Below are 6,078 nucleotides of genomic sequence, written 5' to 3' on the forward strand. Positions count from 1 at the left end.
ATATGAGCAGGAGAACATTGATGAGGGAAACGTTAAACATTATCTTCAGAAAGCAAACTTGCCTCAGATCTCCAAAGATACTGAAATGATGTTGGAAGGAAATATAACTATGATGGAATTAATGGAAGCACTTAAAAAACAAAAAAGTGCAAAAGCGCCGGGCCCAGATGGATTGCCAGCTGAATATTATATGACATTTCAAGAACAGCTGAGTCTCCCATTATTGGAGATTATGAATGAAGTGATGTTAAGGAAGAAAATACCTGAGACATGGACAGAGGCATATATTACACTTATCCCGAAAGAGGGCACGGACCTACAACAAGTTAAAAATTATAGACCTATATCTCTGTTAAACTCAGACTATAAAATGTTTGCTTTAATACTGGCAGAAAGACTTAAAAGATGCTTAAATGATTTATAAGGCTAGACCTCATATTGGAATCTTTCCCACAATCCGGACATTCATACGGTTCCTCTCCTGTCTGAGTCCTCTGGTGTATCACCAAACAGGAATTTCAATTGAAACTTTTCCCACATTCAAGACACTCATATGGTTTTTCTCCTGTGTGAGTCTTGATGATAGACTATGTAAGGGAAAGAAATTCCAAGAGAAGACAAGCCCATCAAACATTAGAAAATAGCCACAAAAAATTAGAGCAAGATTTATAAAAATCTCCAGAGGAAAAAGATATTAAAATGAGAATGGATTTAATTAAACATAAAATGGCTCTAATCAAAAAAGAAGGATTGGCACAAAAAGTTAGAGGGGTAAAACAGAACTATTTTGAAAATGCTAATAAACCAGGTATATGGTTAGCCTATAAATTGAAAAAAGAGAAAGAACCCTGGAGAATATTACAATTAGTGGATAACCAAGGACAGATTAAATATGGGAATGAAGAGAAGAAAAAAATTGTGCAAGACTACTATAGGAAACTATATGAGCAAGAGAACATTGATGAGGGAAACGTTAAACATTATCTACAGAAAGCAAACTTGCCTCAGATCTCCAAAGATACTGAAATGATGTTGGAAGGAAATAAAGCAATGATGGAATTAATGGAAGCACTTAAAAAACAAAAAAGTGGAAAAGCGCCGGGCCCAGACGGATTGCCAGCTGAATATTATATGACATTTCAAGAACAGCTGAATTTCCCATTATTGGAGGTTATGAATGAAGTGATGTTAAGGAAGAAAATACCTGGGACATGGACAGAGGCATTTATTACATTTATCCCGAAAGAGGACACGGACCTACAAGAAGTTAAAAATTATAGACTATATCTCTGTTAAACTCAGACTACAAAATGTTTGCTTTAATACTGGCAGAAAGACTTAAAAGATGCTTAAATGATTTTATACACTCTGATCAAAACGGATTTCTGCCCAAAAGACATATTAAAAATAATATGAGGATAATATTGGACACTCTAGAATATTATGAGGCCCATCCGGAAAAACAGATGATTTTCCTTGACGCACAAAAAGCCTTTGATAATGTTAATTGGCGCTTTTGGTGGAAAGTTTATCAAGGCAATAAAAGCTATATATCACAGCAATCAGCTAAAGTAATGATAAATGGCGAACTAACAGAATCGATTCAAATTAAAAAAGGAACAAGACAAAAGTTGCCCGGTCTCACCTCTGCTGTTTGTACTAACATTGGAAGTATTAAATAGAAGTATTAGAGAGGAAAGAGAAATAAAAGGCATGAAAATTCAGAAGGAAGAATTTAAATTACAAGCATTTGCTGATGATTTGGTCTTTATTATTGAGGATCCGCTAGAATCTATAATTATTTTGATAGATAAAATAGGACAATTTGGAAAAGTAGCAGGTTTGAAAATAAATAAGGATAAAACGAAGATCTTAACAAAAAATATGTTAATGAAGCAAAAAATTGAACTAGCAGAACGATCAGAGATGCAGATCACAAATAAAGTGAAATATCTGGCGATATATTTGACTGCAAGATGTAGCACATTGAAAGATAATAACTACAATAAACTCAAAGAGCAGATTGTGTCAGACTTGGCAAAATGGGAGAATTTGCAATTATCATTGATTGGAAGAATATCAACGATTAAGATGAATATTCTACCTAGAATTTTGTATCTGTTCCAGACAATTCCAATTAGATTGGGGAAAGGATATTTTGAGGAATTGAATAAAATAATGTTGAAATATATGTGGCAAGGTAAAAAAGTGAGGATAAAACTAAAACTATTGCAAGATGTGAGAACAAGAGGGGGTTTTGGACTACCCAACAGGGAATTATAGTATCAAGCGGCAAATTTAATGTGGATCAAGGAACGGATAACCTTAAGGAATAATAGAATACTGACTTTGGAAGGCCACGATTTGTTATTGGGGTGGCGTGCTTTTTTATGGTATGGGCAAGCTAAAACATAGGGGTATTTTAGAAGACACTTTGTAAGAGAGGCTTTGTTATTAAACTGGGAGAGGATTAAGAAAAGTCATTTTTAAAAAATCCCAGTCTGGATATCAACTATTGAGGCATTCTCATATTCAATAACATTTAGAAAGGAACAAATTGTTAGATACAATGAATTGTTAAATGAAAAGGGTGAATTAAAAACTATGCAAGAACTAGAAACGGAAGGCATAAAAATGAACTGGTTTTCTTACTCACAAATACACTCCAGATATGATAGATTCCAAAACAGAAGGCTTCTATAACAATTTGACTAGTTTTGATAAGATCTTAACAGGTGCTGATGACAATTTAATTAGGAAATTGTATGGATAGTTACTAGAGGTTAAATTAGAAGAACAAGTTAAAGAGACGATGATTGCCTGGGGGAAGAATTTTGGACATGGGATAGATCTAGAGGCATGGCAGAAATTATGGACGCATAATTATAAAATGACAAGGTCTACAGCATCTAAAGAGAATTTGTATAAGATGTTTTATAGGTGGCATTTACCCCCAACAAGAATTGCCAGAATGTTCGAAGATAAATCCAAAAAATGTTGGAAATGCCATCAGATACCTGAATCATACTACCATATGTGGTGGACATGCGTCGAAGCTAAAAGATATTGGACTAAAATATATACATGATTGGAAAAAATGGTTAAAAACACATAGGCTTTAAGCCAGAAGTTTTTCTATTGGGGATTAAATCTGAAACATATAGTAGAGAATTGAGATATTTGATGGTGAATGTTATAACACCGGCTAGGATTGTGTTTGCTAAAAATTGGAAGAATGAGAAACTACCTTTGCAAGATGAAATTATTAGGAAAATAATGGAATGTGCAAAAATGAGTTAATTGACATTTGAAATCAGAGAACAAGAAGATAAGCATTATTATAAGATATGGGATTTATTTTATCAATGGTTAGAAGGAAGGATATGTTAGAAAAGATTTAATGTAAGATCAGATGAATGAAAGATATTTTTATCTTGAAATTGTACAAGAGTTTTGTAACCACCCTACCAACACACTATGATTGGATTGAAGATGCTTTTATGTTTGTTTGTTTTAAAAAATAAAAAAAATTCCAAAAAAAGTTTTGCCTGAACTGCAATTTCTTGTGTGTGATAAGGGAGAAACCTTGCGCAAAACAATTATTCTCTGCAATCTGGGTAGCTGAATAGTTACTCCCCTATGTGTAACCTTACATGATTTATAAGGCTAGACCCAATATTGGAATCTTTCCCACAATCTGGACATTCATACGGTTCCTCTCCTGTCTGAGTCCTCTGGTGTATCATTCATGTGGCTTTTCTACTGCGTGAGTCCTCCGATGTCTCACCAGGTTTGAATTCAGATTGAAACTTTTCCCACAATCTGGACATTTATATGGTTTCTCTCCTGTGTGAGTCCTCTGATGTTCCAACAGGTGGGAATTCTGACGGAAAGTTTTCCCACAATCTGGACATTCATATGGTTTTTCTCCTGTGTGAGTCCTCTGATGTTTCACCAGGTGGGAATTCTGACGGAAAGTTTTCCCACAATCCAGACACTCATATGGTTTCTCTCCTGTGTGAGTTTTGTGGTGGTTCAGCAGGTGTGAATTCTGACTGAAAGTTTTCCCACAATTCAAGCACTTATATGGTTTCTCTCCCGTGTGAGTCCTCTGATGTTGCACCAGGTGGGAATTCTGCTGGAAACCTTTCCCACAATCTGGACACTCATATGGTTTCTTTCCCATGTGAGACCGCTGGTGTTTCACTAGGTAGGAACTGTGATTGAAACCTTTCAAACAATACAGACACTCATATGGTTTCTTTTTTGTGTGAGTCCTCTGGTGTATCACCAGGCTATAATTCCAAGTGAAACCTTTCCCACAATTCAAGCACTTATATGGTTTCTCTCCTGTGTGAGTCCTCTGATGATCCACCATATGGGAATTCTGGTGGAAACCTTTCCCACAATCTGGACACTCAAATGGTTTCTCTCCCGTGTGAGTCCTCTGGTGTTTCACTAGGTAGGAACTGTGACTGAAACTCTTCCCACAATACAGACACTCATATGGTTTCTCTCCTGTGTGAGTCCTCTGGTGTATCACCAGGCTAGAATTCCGAGAGAAACCTTTCCCACAATCACAACACTTATATGGTTTCTCTCCTGTGTGAGTCCACTGATGATCAACCAGGAGGGAATTCTGACGGAAACTTTTCCCACAAACTGGACACTCATATGGTTTCTCTCCCATGTGAGACCTCTGGTGTTTCATTAGGTAGGAACTGTGACTGAAACTCTTCCCACAATACAGACACTCATATGGTTTCTTTTCCGTGTGGGTCTTCTGGTGTATCACCAGGCTAGAATTCCGAGAGAAACATTTCCCACAATCACAACACTCATATGGTTTCTCTCCTGTGTGAGTCCTCTGATGATCCACCAGTTGGGAATTCTGACTGAAACCTTTCCCACAATTCGGACACTCATATGGTTTCTCTCCCGTGTGAGTCCTCTGGTGTTTCACTAGGTAGGAACTGTGACTGAAACTCTTCCCACAATAGAGACACTCATATGGTTTCTCTCCTGTGTGAGTCCTCTGGTGTATCACCAGGTTAGAATTCCGAGAGAAACATTTCCCACAATCACAACACTTATATGGTTTCTCTCCTGTGTGAGTCCTCTGTTCATCCACCAGGTGGGAATTCTGCTGGAAATTTTTCCCACAATCCGGACACTCATATGATTTCTCTCCCATGTGAGTTCTTTTGTGGATGACCAGGCTAGAATTCCAGGTGAAACTTTTCCCACAATCCGGACATGCAAAGTGTTTGTTCCCAGTGCAAGTGCTCTTGTATCTCCCCATTTTGGCTGTCCTAGTAACCTTTTCCTTCCGACTGACTGCCAGTTATTTCAACTTTTTCATTCTTCCAATATTATCCCCCTTGATTTCTTAGGTAATGTTTGCTTCAGTTCCACAGACTCTATTTTTTCCAAGCCAAATCTTTGTTCTTGTTATTCTCTCCCTTGTCTCTCATCTGTTGAGAAAGGAGAAGAATTTTTACACTTTCCTGTAACATTTTGGAACATTCATGGTTTCGGGGCTTGTTCATAAACACTAGGGGACGCTTAACATGTAACTTTGAATGTTCGCTAAGGAAACACTTGTAACCTGGAGACTACCTGTACAACTAGTCCTCCACTTACAACAGTTCTTTCAGTGACTGTTTGAAGTTATTAACAGCACTAAAAAGTAACTTATAACCGTTTTTTCCCACCTATGAGTCTTGCAACATCCCCATGGTCATGTGATGGAAATTCAATCGCTTGGCAATTGACTCATATTTATGACTCATATTTGTTATACCCCAGTGCCCTGGGATAACGTGACCCCCTTTCTCGACCTTCTGACAAGCAAACTCAATGGGGAAGCCAGAGTCACTTGGAAAGTTTGATTGATTTAACTACTGCAGTGATTCACTTAAGAAATGTGATAGTAAAGGTTGTAAAATGGGGCAAACTCACTAGTCTCGTTAAGACTAATGGGCACACAGCTAGGACCACACCCACACAGGAGGTTGCAGCCCAGTACTCAGGATGTCACAGCATTAGAGCTCAGGATGTTGCAACACAGCCCATTAC

The 6,078-nt window shown here is 37.5% G+C and overlaps 1 pseudogene; it reads right to left on the bottom strand.

The window, feature by feature from the left end:
• Positions 1-398: 398 nt before the first annotated feature.
• LOC131190365 (zinc finger protein 271-like) lies at positions 399-5,470 on the bottom strand (annotated as a pseudogene).
• Between the last annotated feature and the right edge of the window lie 608 nt (positions 5,471-6,078).

Source organism: Ahaetulla prasina, chromosome 2 (genome assembly GCF_028640845.1).
Source record: "Ahaetulla prasina isolate Xishuangbanna chromosome 2, ASM2864084v1, whole genome shotgun sequence".
Lineage (NCBI taxonomy): Eukaryota > Metazoa > Chordata > Lepidosauria > Squamata > Colubridae > Ahaetulla > Ahaetulla prasina.